Source organism: Entelurus aequoreus, linkage group LG27 (genome assembly GCF_033978785.1).
Source record: "Entelurus aequoreus isolate RoL-2023_Sb linkage group LG27, RoL_Eaeq_v1.1, whole genome shotgun sequence".
NCBI classification, from domain to species: domain Eukaryota; kingdom Metazoa; phylum Chordata; class Actinopteri; order Syngnathiformes; family Syngnathidae; genus Entelurus; species Entelurus aequoreus.
The window spans coordinates 38,561,781-38,575,933 of record NC_084757.1 but is presented as its reverse complement, the minus strand read 5'-3'; the positions used below and the strand labels follow the sequence as shown (position 1 = coordinate 38,575,933).

Sequence of the window (14,153 nt, the reverse complement as noted above, 5' to 3'; positions counted from 1 at the left end):
GAGGGACAGTTTAAATTACATAGCAGGCCATTTAAATTATGTGGAGGGCCACTTTAAATGATGTGGAAGGCCACATTAAATGACATGATGGGCCACATTAAATGATATGGTGGGCCATATTAAATGATGTGGAGAGCCACTTTAAATGACAGCAGTCACTTTAAATGATGTGGAGGGACAGTTTAAATTACATAGCAGGTCATTTAAATTATGTGGAGGTCCACCTTAAATTTTAATGGTGACGTGGAGGTCCACCTTAATTGACGTGGAAGGCCACCTTAATTGACGTGGAGGGCCACAATAAATGACGTGGAGAGCTACATTTAATGCCATAGTGGGCCTATTTAAATGACGTAGCGGGACACCTAAAATTATATGGCGGTCCACTTTAAATAATGTGGTGAGCCACTTTAAATGACATGGTGAGCCAATTTAAATGACATAACAGGCCAACTTAAAAGACATGATGGGCCACTTTAAATGACATGATGGGCCATTTTCAATGCCATGATGGGTCACTTTAAATGACATGATGGGCCATATTAATTGATGTGGAGGGCTAATTTAAATGACATAGCAGGCCACATTAAATGAAGTGGAGGACCATAATTAAATGACGTGGAGGGCCACATTTAATAGCGTGGAGGGCCACCTTAAATGGCGTGGGGGGCCACCTTAAATGGCGTGGGGGGCCACCTTAAATGATGTGGAGGACCACCTTAAAAGGCGTGGGGGGCCACCTTAAATGGCGTGGAGGGCCACATTAAAAGAATGGCGTGGGGGGCCACGTTAAATGGCGTGGGGGGCCAGAAGTGTCCCCTAGGCCTTGAGTGGGACAGTGCTGTAGAGTAAAGTACATCATCATCAGTATGTTTCTTACTCAGTCCTCTTGGCCACGCCCACTCCTGCTGCATGCTGTGTGGCGGGCCCCACATGGCTTTCCACAGTGGCCCCACATGGCTTTCCACAGTGGCCCCACATGGCGGGGGCCCCACAAGAGTCCAGCATCAATCAGTCACATGACGACTGTATCCCCCCCCCCCCCCCCCAGAACATCATCCAGACCCGACCAGGCAGTCAGCAGCACAACATGAAAGGTCGTGACCTTGGTGCTGCAGGCCCACCACCCGAGACCTTGACCGCCATGGAGCATGTGACTGACATCATTGACATCAACATCCACGCGGGCACAGGAGGCGGGGGCATGGGGGGGCATGGGGGGGGGCAGCACGACTCATGCCAACATCACTCACCCTTTGATGGTAATGATGATGATGATGATGATGATGATGATAATGATGCCCCGCCCACAGCCTAACTGGACCCTTCACAAGGACCATGAAGGTCCACTGGACCAGGTCTGGGTGCTCTCACCTCCCAGCAGGGCCCCTGAGGGCCCGCATTAACTACAGCCCCCCCTCCCCCAGGCACATGCATGCTAGGCTAATTAGCAAAGATGCAGGGTCAGAGGTCAATGATGTACTGTCCAGTCTCCATGCAGGGGTCAGAGGTCAACTCATGTTTATGTACCAGACTATATTACCAAAGTAAGAGTATGTACTAGCCAATATTACCAAAGTAAGAGCATGTACCAGACACTATTACCAAAGTAAGAGCATGTACCAGACTATATTACCAAAGTAAGAGCATGTACCAGACACTATTACCAAAGTAAGAGTATGTACCAGACTATATTACCAAAGTAAGAGCATGTACCAGACACTATTACCAAAGTAAGAGTATGTACCAGACTATATTACCAAAGTAAGAGCATGTACCAGACTATATTACCAAAGTAAGTGTATGTACTAGCCAATATTACCAAAGTAAAGAGTATGTATCAGACACTATTACCAAAGTAAGAGTATGTACCAGACTATATTACCAAAGTAAGAGCATGTACCAGACACTATTACCAAAGTAAGTGTATGTACTAGCCAATATTACCAAAGTAAGAGCATGTACCAGACACTATTACCAAAGTAAGAGTATGTACCAGACTATATTACCAAAGTAAGAGCATGTACCAGACACTATTACCAAAGTAAGTGTATGTACTAGCCAATATTACCAAAGTAAGAGCATGTACCAGACACTATTACCAAAGTAAGAGCATGTACGAGACGATATTACCAAAGTAAGGGCATGTACCAGACACTATTTCCAAAGTAAGTGTATGTACTATCCAATATTACCAAAGTAAGAGCATGTACCAAACACTATTACCAAAGTAAGAGCATGTACGAGACGATATGACCAAAGTAAGAGTATGTACCAGACTATATTACCAAAGTAAGAGTATGTACCAGACTATATTACCAAAGTAAGAGTATGTACCAGACTTTATTACCAAAGTAAGAGTATGTACCAAACTATATTACCAAAGTAAGAGTATGTACCAGACACTATTACCAAAGTAAGAGCATGTACGAGACGATATTACCAAAGTAGGAGCATGTACCAGACACTATTACCAAAGTAAGAGTATGTACCAGACTATATTACCAAAGTAAGAGTATGTACCAGACTATATTACCAAAGTAAGAGTATGTACCAGACACTGTTACCAAAGTAAGAGTATATACCAGACACTATTACCAAAGTAAGAGTATGTACCAGACTATATTACCAAAGTAAGAGTATGTACCAGACACTATTACCAAAGTAAGAGTATGTACTAGACACTATGACCAAAGTAAGAGTATGTACCAGACACTATTACCAAAGTAAGAGTATGTACCAGACACTATTACCAAAGTAAGAGCATGTACCAGACAATATTACCGAAGTAAGAGTATGTACCAGACTATATTACCAAAGTAAGAGTATGTACCAGACTATATTACCAAATTAAGAGTATGTACCAGACACTATTACCAAAGTAAGAGCATGTACCAGACACTATGACCAAAGTAAGAGTATGTACCAGACACTATTACCAAAGTAAGAGCATGTACCAGACACTATTACCAAAGTAAGAGTATGTACCAGACAATATTACCAAAGTAAGAGTATGTACCAGACTATATTACCAAAGTAAGAGCATGTACGAGACGATATTACCAAAGTAAGAGCATGTACCTGACACTATTACCAAAGTAAGTGTATGTACTAGCCAATATTACCAAAGTAAGAGCATGTACCAGACACTATTACCAAAGTAAGTATGTACTAGCCAATATTACCAAAGTAAGAGCATGTACCAGACACTATTACCAAAGTAAGAGCATGTACTAGCCAATATTACCAAAGTAAGAGCATGTACCAGACACTATTACCAAAGTAAGTGTATGTACTAGCCAATATTACCAAAGTAAGAGCATGTACCAGACACTATTACCAAAGTAAGAGCATGTACCAGACTATATTACTAAAGTAAAAGTATGTACCAGACTATATTAGCAAAGTAAGAGCATGTACCAGACACTATTACCAAAGTAAGTGTATGTACTAGCCAATATTACCAAAGTAAGAGCATGTACCAGACAATATTACCAAAGTAAGAGCATGTACCAGACTATATTACTAAAGTAAAAGTATGTACCAGACTATATTAGCAAAGTAAGAGCATGTACCAGACACTATTACCAAAGTAAGAGCATGTACCAGACTATATTACTAAAGTAAAAGTATGTACTAGCCAATATTACCAAAGTAAAAGTATGTAGGAGACAATATTACCAAAGTAAGAGCATGTATGAGACATTACCAAAGTAAGAGTATTTACAGTTGAATATACTATGATGCAGTACTGCAGGCTATTCTGAGCAGAAATAGCACTACAGTTCAATACTACTACTGTACTACTATTGTGTTACTGTATACTAATACTGTACTACTACTACTATATTACTGTATACTACTACTGTACTACTATTGTGTTACTGTATACTACTACTGTACTACTACTACTATATTACTGTATACTACTACTGTACTACTATTGTGTTACTGTATACTACTACTGTACTACTACTGTATTACTGTATACTACTGTACTACTATTGTGTTACTGTATACTACTACTGTACTACTACTATATTACTGTATACTACTACTGTATTACTGTATACTACTACTGTACTACTACTACTATATTACTGTATACTACTACTGTATTACTGTATTGGTGTTACTAATACTGCATGTTTGTGTGTACTAATAAGTAGTACTAATACTGCATGTTTGTGTGTACTAATAAGTGGTACTAATACTGCATGTTTGTGTGTACTAATAAGTGGTACTAATACTGCATGTTTGTGTGTACTAACAAGTGGTACTAATACTGCATGTTTGTGTGTACTAACAAGTGGTACTAATACTGCATGTTTGTGTGTACTAATAAGTGGTACTAATACTGCATGTTTGTGTGTACTAATAAGTGGTACTAATACTGCATGTTTGTGTGTACTAATAAGTGGTACTAATACTGCATGTTTGTGTGTACTAATAAGTGGTACTAATACTGCATGTTTGTGTGTACTAATAAGTGGTACTAATACTGCATGTTTGTGTGTACTAATAAGTAGTACTAATACTGCATGTGTGTGTGTACTAACAAGTAGTACTAATACTGCATGTTTGTGTGTACTAACAAGTGGTACTAATACTGCATGTTTGTGTGTACTAACAAGTGGTACTAATACTGCATGTTTGTGTGTACTAACAAGTGGTACTAATACTGCATGTTTGTGTGTACTAACAAGTGGTACTAATACTGCATGTTTGTGTGTACTAACAAGTGGTACTAATACTGCATGTTTGTGTGTACTAATAAGTGGTACTAATACTGCATGTTTGTGTGTACTAATAAGTGGTACTAATACTGCATGTTTGTGTGTACTAACAAGTGGTACTAATACTGCATGTTTGTGTGTACTAACAAGTGGTACTAATACTGCATGTTTGTGTGTACTAACAAGTGGTACTAATACTGCATGTTTGTGTGTACTAACAAGTAGTACTAATACTGCATGTTTGTGTGTACTAACAAGTAGTACTAATACTGCATGTTTGTGTGTACTAACAAGTAGTACTAATACTGCATGTTTGTGTGTACTAATAAGTGGTACTAATACTGCATGTTTGTGTGTACTAATAAGTGGTACTAATACTGCATGTTTGTGTGTACTAACAAGTAGTACTAATACTGCATGTTTGTGTGTACTAATAAGTGGTACTAATACTGCATGTTTGTGTGTACTAACAAGTGGTACTAATACTGCATGTTTGTGTGTACTAATAAGTGGTACTAATACTGCATGTTTGTGTGTACTAATAAGTGGTACTAATACTGCATGTTTGTGTGTACTAATAAGTGGTACTAATACTGCATGTTTGTGTGTACTAATAAGTGGTACTAATACTGCATGTTTGTGTGTACTAATAAGTGGTACTAATACTGCATGTTTGTGTGTACTAATAAGTGGTACTAATACTGCATGTTTGTGTGTACTAATAAGTGGTACTAATACTGCATGTTTGTGTGTACTAATAAGTGGTACTAATACTGCATGTTTGTGTGTACTAATAAGTGGTACTAATACTGCATGTTTGTGTGTACTAATAAGTGGTACTAATACTGCATGTTTGTGTGTACTAATAAGTAGTACTAATACTGCATGTTTGTGTGTACTAACAAGTAGTACTAATACTGCATGTTTGTGTGTACTAACAAGTGGTACTAATACTGCATGTTTGTGTGTACTAACAAGTGGTACTAATACTGCATGTTTGTGTGTACTAACAAGTGGTACTAATACTGCATGTTTGTGTGTACTAACAAGTGGTACTAATACTGCATGTTTGTGTGTACTAACAAGTGGTACTAATACTGCATGTTTGTGTGTACTAATAAGTGGTACTAATACTGCATGTTTGTGTGTACTAACAAGTAGTACTAATACTGCATGTTTGTGTGTACTAACAAGTGGTACTAATACTGCATGTTTGTGTGTACTAACAAGTGGTACTAATACTGCATGTTTGTGTGTACTAACAAGTGGTACTAATACTGCATGTTTGTGTGTACTAATAAGTGGTACTAATACTGCATGTTTGTGTGTACTAATAAGTGGTACTAATACTGCATGTTTGTGTGTACTAACAAGTGGTACTAATACTGCATGTTTGTGTGTACTAACAAGTGGTACTAATACTGCATGTTTGTGTGTACTAATAAGTGGTACTAATACTGCATGTTTGTGTGTACTAACAAGTAGTACTAATACTGCATGTTTGTGTGTACTAATAAGTAGTACTAATACTGCATGTTTGTGTGTACTAATAAGTAGTACTAATACTGCATGTTTGTGTGTACTAATAAGTAGTACTAATACTGCATGTTTGTGTGTACTAATAAGTGGTACTAATACTGCATGTTTGTGTGTACTAATAAGTGGTACTAATACTGCATGTTTGTGTGTACTAATAAGTAGTACTAATACTGCATGTTTGTGTGTACTAATAAGTGGTACTAATACTGCATGTTTGTGTGTACTAATAAGTGGTACTAATACTGCATGTTTGTGTGTACTAATAAGTGGTACTAATACTGCATGTTTGTGTGTACTACTAAGTGGTACTAATACTGCATGTTTGTGTGTACTACTAAGTGGTACTAATACTGCATGTTTGTGTGTACTAGTAAGTGGTACTAATACTGCATGTTTGTGTGTACTAATAAGTAGTACTAATACTGCATGTTTGTGTGTACTAATAAGTAGTACTAATACTGCATGTTTGTGTGTACTAATAAGTGGTACTAATACTGCATGTTTGTGTGTACTAATAAGTAGTACTAATACTGCATGTCACTAATTCTAAGAATGAATTCCTGTTGAGGTTCCCAGCTGACGAGGCTTTGCATATTTCTGCAACTGACATCCGCTTTTGTGTGTCTGTGTGTGTGTGTGTGGGGGGGACTTGGAGGAGGGGGCATACACATGTATACACATTTATACACATTTATACACATGTATACACATTTATACACATTTATACACATGTATACACATTTATACACATGTATACACATTTATACACATGTATACACATTTTTACACATGTATACACATTTGTACACATGTATACACATTTTTACACATGTATACACATTTTTACACATGTATACACATTTGTACACATGTATACACATTTTTACACATGTATACACATTTTTACACATGTATACACATGTATACACATTTGTACACATGTATACACATTTTTACACATGTATACACATTTTTACACATCTATACACATTTTTACACATGTATACACATTTATACACATTTTTACACATGTATACACATGTATACACATTTGTACACATGTATACACATTTTTACACGTGTATACACATGTATACACATTTTTACACATGTATACACATGTACACACATTTATACACATGTATACACATTTTTACACATGTATACACATTTATACACATGTATACACATTTTTACACATCTATACACATTTTTACACATCTATACACATTTGTACACATTTATACACATTTATACACATTTTTACACATGTATACACATGTATACACATTTATACACATGTATACGCATGTATACACATTTATACACATTTATACACATGTATACACATGTATACACATTTTTACACATGTATACACATGTATACACATTTTTACACATGTATACACATTTTTACACATTTATACACATTTATACATGTTTTTACACATGTATACACATTTTTACACATGCATACACATTTATACACATTTTTACACATGTATACACATTTTTACACATGTATACACATTTATACACATTTATACACATTTTTACACATTTATACAAATTACACATGTTTACACATGTATACACATTTATACTTATGTATACACATGTATACACATTTTTACACATGTATACAAATTACACATGTTTACACATGTATACACATATATACACACTTATACACATGTATACACCTTTATACACATGTATACGCTTTGAGTACCTTGAAGGTAGAAAAGTGCTATACAAGTATAACCCATTTATCATTTAATTTATATACACATTTATACACGTGTATACACATTTATACACATGTATACACATATATACACAAAATACACATGTATACACCTTTATACACATGTATACACATTTATACACATGTATACACATGTATACACCTTTATACACATTTATACACATGTATACACATTTTTACACATTTATACACATGTATACACATTTATACACATTTATACACATGTATACACACTTATACACTTTTATACACATTTATACACTTTTATACACATTTATACACATATATTTTGGCGCTATACACATTTATAATGTTAACATGCTAACATTAGTTAGCACATTAGCGATCGTTCAGCTATTTTTGTAGGTAAATACCCAGAAGTCATATTTTGTTACTTGATGCCTGTTAACTCTTAGCATGCTAACATTGGTTAGCACATGAAAACTTGTTTATTCTTGTAGACAAACACCTCAGTTATATTTTGGTACTTGATGCACGATAACTGTTAGCATGCTAGTATTGGTTTGCACGTTATGTCTTGTTTCACTATTTTTGTAGGTATACACCTCAGGGTCGTATATTTTTGTACTTGACAATTGCTAAACATTAGCATGCTAACATGGGTTAGCATGTTAGTGCTTTTTTTGTAGGTGTATATATATTTTGGTACTTGACACATGCTAACTCTTAGCATGCTAATATTGGTTAGCCCGTTTGAGCTTGTTTAACTGTTTTTGTAGGTATGTACATATTATATATTTTGGTACTTGACACATGCTAACTCTTAACATGCTAACATTGGTCAACACGTTAGAGCTTGTTTAAATATACATATATATATATATTTATTTATATATATATATATATTTTTTTGGTATGCATGCTAACTGTTAGCATGTTAGTATTGGTTAACACATTATGTCTTGTTTAAATATATGTGTAGGTATACACCTCAGTGTCGTATATTTGTGTACTTGACGATTGCTAACTATTAGCATGCTAACATTGGTTAGCATGTTAAAGCTTTTTTTGTAGGTATATTTATTTTTGTAGGGTTACCCTAACCCTAACCCTAACCCATGCTAACTCTTAGCATGCTAACAAACATGTTAGAGCTATTTTTGTAGGTACATATATTTTAATAGGTGACACATGCTAACTCTTAGCATGCTAACATTGGTTAACATCTTAGAGCTTTTTTGTAGGCGACACATGCTAACTCTTAGCATGCTAACATTGGTTAATAACTTAGAGCTTTTTTGTAGGTATATTTATTTTTGTAGGCGACACATGCTAACTCTTAGCATGCTAACATTGACAAACATGTTAGAGCTTTTTTTGTAGGTATATATATTTTGGTAGGTGACACTTGCTAACTCTTAACATGCTAACATTTGTTAACATCTTAGAGCTATTTTTTGTAGGTATATATATAGTTTGGTACTTGACACATGCTAACTCTTAGCATGCTAATATTGGTTAGCCCGTTTGAGCTTGTTGAACTGTTTTTGTAGATATGTACATATTATATATTTTGGTACTTGACACATGCTAACTCTTAACATGCTAACATCGGTCAGCACGTTAGAGCTTGTTTAAATATATATATATATATATATATATATATATCGGTACTTGATGCGTGCTAACTGTTAGCATGCTAGTTTTGGTTAGCACAGGTATAAGTTGGATATTTTCTTACCTGATGCTACCTGGCGAGCGTGCTACCTGTTAGCATCTCAGTTGGACTTTGGCTTTTCAGCATTGGAGTGAAAAGACTTTTATTTTGGTAGTGTGACGTGACTTCCTGTCTGTATTCTTCTTCTCTTAGCGCCGTTGTGGACACTGTGGGGGTGACTTTGAAGGGGAGCCGGATGATGAGCGCTAACGAGGGTCCGGAGCGCCTCCGGGGGAAGACGGCGGGCGGCTCCGAGGGCCCAGCCGGGGCCCAGCCGGGGCCACTAATGGGACGGGAGGATGCTCGGCCTAAATTTGCATGTGTAAAAAGCCGAGGGCAGCTTTGGATGAGAAGAAAACAGAGGAGGAGGAAGCGTGAATATGAATATGAAGGCGTGGAAAACGCTGCCTTCAGGTGCGACGCTAATTAACAAGAAAGTTTTTGTCTGAAGAGGAGAAGAAGAAGAAGAAGAAGATCTCAGGGCGAGAGAGAGAGAGAGAGAGCTTACGTTCCAAACTCCCCAAAGATTGCCTTCAAAGGCGCTTAAACGCATCACAAGTCAGCAAATAATAATAATAATAAGAAGGCCTCAGTGCTGCAGGCCGCAATGAAGGAAGGAAGGAAGGAAGGAAGGAAAGAAGGATGCTGCACTAAACACTTCTTTTGCTTTTCTTGCCACTGCAAGCATCCTATTCATTTTCAATCACCTTTGCTGTTCAACAATATGCTTGACAACAGCTTGCAGGAGTCCCTTTGGTTAGTTAATTAGGGACAATTTAACACTGTGGCAAACCCACGGCTCGCAGGCCACATCATTTTATATGGACCATAACATCAATTAATATAACCTGCCACATCATTTTACATGGCCCATAACATCATTTTACATGGCCCATAACATCATTTTAAATGGCCCATAACATCATTTTAAATGGCCCATAACATGATTTTACATGGCCCATAACATCATTTTATATGGCCCATAACATAATTTTATATTGCCTGCCACATAATTTTACATGGCCCATAACATCATTTTATATGGCCCATAACATGATTTTATATGGCCCATAACATCATTTTATATGGACCATAACATCAATTAATATAACCTGCCACATCATTTTACATGGCCCATAACATCATTTTATATGGCCCATAACATCATTTTACATGGCCCATAACATCATTTTAAATGGCCCATAACATAATTTTATATTGCCTGCCACATAATTTTATATGGCCCATAACATCATTTTAAATGGCCCATAACATAATTTTATATTGCCTGCCACATAATTTTATATGGCCCATAACATCATTTTATATGGACCATAACATCAATTAATATAACCTGCCACATCATTTTATATGGACCGCCACATCATTTTATATGGCCCGCCACATTATTTTATATGACCTACCACATCATTTTACATGGCCCATAACATAATTTTATATGGCCCATAACATCATTTTGTATGGCCCATAACATCATTTTGTATGGCCCATAACATCATTTTATAGGGCCCGTCACATCATTTTATATAACCTGCCACATCATTCTATATGGCCTGCCCCTTCATTTTATATGGACCATAACATCAATTAATATAACCTGGCACATCATTTTATATGGACCGCCACATCATTTTATATGGCCTGTCACATCATTTTATATGGCCCATAACATCATTTTATATGGCACATAACATCATTTTATATGGCCTGCCACATCATTTTATATGGCCCGCCACATCATTTTATATGGCCCGCCACATCATTTTATATGGCCCGCTACATCATTTTATATGACCTACCACATAATTTTATATGACCTACCACATAATTTTATATGGCCAATAACATAATTTTATATGGACCGTCACATCATTTTATATGACCTGCCACATCATTTAAAATGGCCCATAACATCATATTATATGGACCGTCACATCATTTTATATGGCCCGCAACTTTGTTTTATATGACCTGCAACATCATTTTATATGGCCCGCCACATCATTTTATATGACCTACCACATCATTTTATATGGCCAATAACATCATTTTATATGGACCGTCACATCATTTTATATGGCCCATAACATCATTTTAAATGGCCCATAACATCATTTTATATAACCTGCCACATAATTTTATATGGACCATAACATCATTTTATATGGACCGTCGTTTCATTTTATATGGGACATAACATCATTTTATATGGACCTACCACATCATTTAAATGGCCCGTCACATCATTTTATATGGCCCATAGCATCATTTTATATGGCCCGCCACAACATTTTATAAGGCCCATAACATCATTTTATAGGGCCCGTCACATCATTTTAAATGGCTTATAACATCATTTTATATGGACCATCACATCATTTTACATGGCCCACCACTTCATTTTTAAATGGCCCATAACATCATTTTATATGGCCCATAACCTTATTTTTTAGGGCCCGTCACATCATTTTATATAACCTGCCACATCATTTTATATGGCCCGCCACATCATTTTATATGGACCATCACATCATTTTATATGGACCGTCACATCATTTTACATGGCCCATTACATCATTTTACATGGCCCGCCACATCATTTTATATGGCCCATAACACCTTTTTACATTGCCCGCCACATCATTTTGTATGGCCCATAACATACTTTTATATGGACCGTCACATCATTTTATATGACCTGCCACGTCATTTTAAATGGCCCGTCACATAATTCTATATGGCCCATAACATCGTTTTAAATGGCCTACCACAGCATCTTATATGGCCCATCACATCATTTTATATGGCCTACCACAGCATTTTATATGGCCCGTAACATCATTTTATATGGACCGCCACTTCATTTTACATGGCCCATAAGATTTTTTTATATGGCCCGTCACGCCCGCCAGATCATTTTATATGTCCTGTCACGCCCGCCACTTCATTTTATAAGGTCCGCCACATCATTTTATATGGCCCGCTATGTCATTTTATTTGGCCCGCCACTTCATTTTATTTGGCCCGCCACGCCCATCACTTCATTTTACTTGGCCCACCACGCCCACCACTTCATTTTACTTGGTCCGTCACTTCATTTTATATGGCCTGCCACATCATTTGACTTGGTGCGCCACATCATTTTATATGGCCCGCTATGTCATTTTATTTGGCCCGCCACTTCATTTTATTTGGCCCGCCACGCCCATCACTTCATTTTACTTGGCCCACCACGCCCACCACTTCATTTTACTTGGTCCGTCACTTCATTTTATATGGCCCGCCACATCATTTGACTTGGTGCGCCACATCATTTTATATGGCCCGTCACGTAATTTTACATGGCCTGCCATGCCCGCCACTTCCTTTTATATGGTCCGCCACATCGTTTTATATGGCCCGTCACATCAATTTAAAGGGCCCGCAAAAGTCTGGAAATAATATTTGTCAATAAAGTACGTGACCTTTTCTTACTAAATGTTCTTTCCACTTTTAAAGAAAAAACATGGCCTGCATAAATTTGTACAACTTTACTAAACTTCAATATTATCTCAGATGGCAACTTTTATTATATTATAATACATTTGTGTCTAATTCAAATGGATGCTTACTATAAATATCTGTTATGTCCATCTAACTGTAAACATGTATTCATTTATTTACTGTAAAAACAACTGTGGTACGGTTTTTGCATTTACAGTAAATAATCCTTAAAACAACAACCTTAGATCTTACAGTAAAAAACTGGCAGCTCAGTCGAAAGAATATAACTGTAAAAAACGTGCGGTACCCTTTTTGCATTTGCAGTAAATTACCATAAAAATAACAACCTTAGAATTTACGGTCAAAAAAGGCTCCAGAATTTTACGGTAAAAAAACAAACCCTGTGGTGCGGTTTTTGCATTCACAGTAATACACCGTTAAAAACAACAACCTTACGGAAAAAGAATGTCTGCTCAGTCGCCAAAATTTTACCATTTAAAAAAAACAAAACAACCAACTGTGGTATAATTTTTGCATTCACAGTTAATACGCCGTAAAAACAACAACTGTAGATTTTACAGTAAAAAAAGCTCTGTACCAGAATTTTACTGTAAAAAAATCCAAACTGTGGTAGTGTTTTCCCACTTACAGTAAATCACCGTGAAAACAACCTTAGATGTTATGGTACAAAAAAAACAAATTATGTCACCAGAATTTTACTGTAAAAAACGGTGGTAATTCACAGTTCGCAGTATTATGCTGTGTATTTTTATAATAAAATTCTGGCAACATCTTCTATAAAAAGTTTTCTTTTTTCTTTTTTTCTATTTACAGAAATATGCTGTAAAACCATCATATTTTTATGATACAATTCTGGCAACATCTTCTAGTAAAAACATGTATTTTTTATTTGTTTTCTATTTACAGT

General features: G+C 36.2%; 1 long non-coding RNA gene across 2 annotated transcripts in view; it reads left to right on the top strand.

Moving 5' to 3' along the window:
- Positions 1–13,381, top strand: part of LOC133644786 (uncharacterized) — a 36,274-nt gene extending 22,893 nt beyond the window's left edge. For both annotated transcript variants that reach the window (XR_009824828.1, XR_009824827.1), the window contains one exon: positions 9,875–13,381. This is a non-coding gene — a long non-coding RNA (uncharacterized LOC133644786). The remainder of the gene's footprint in view (positions 1–9,874) is intronic.
- Positions 13,382–14,153: the final 772 nt, after the last annotated feature.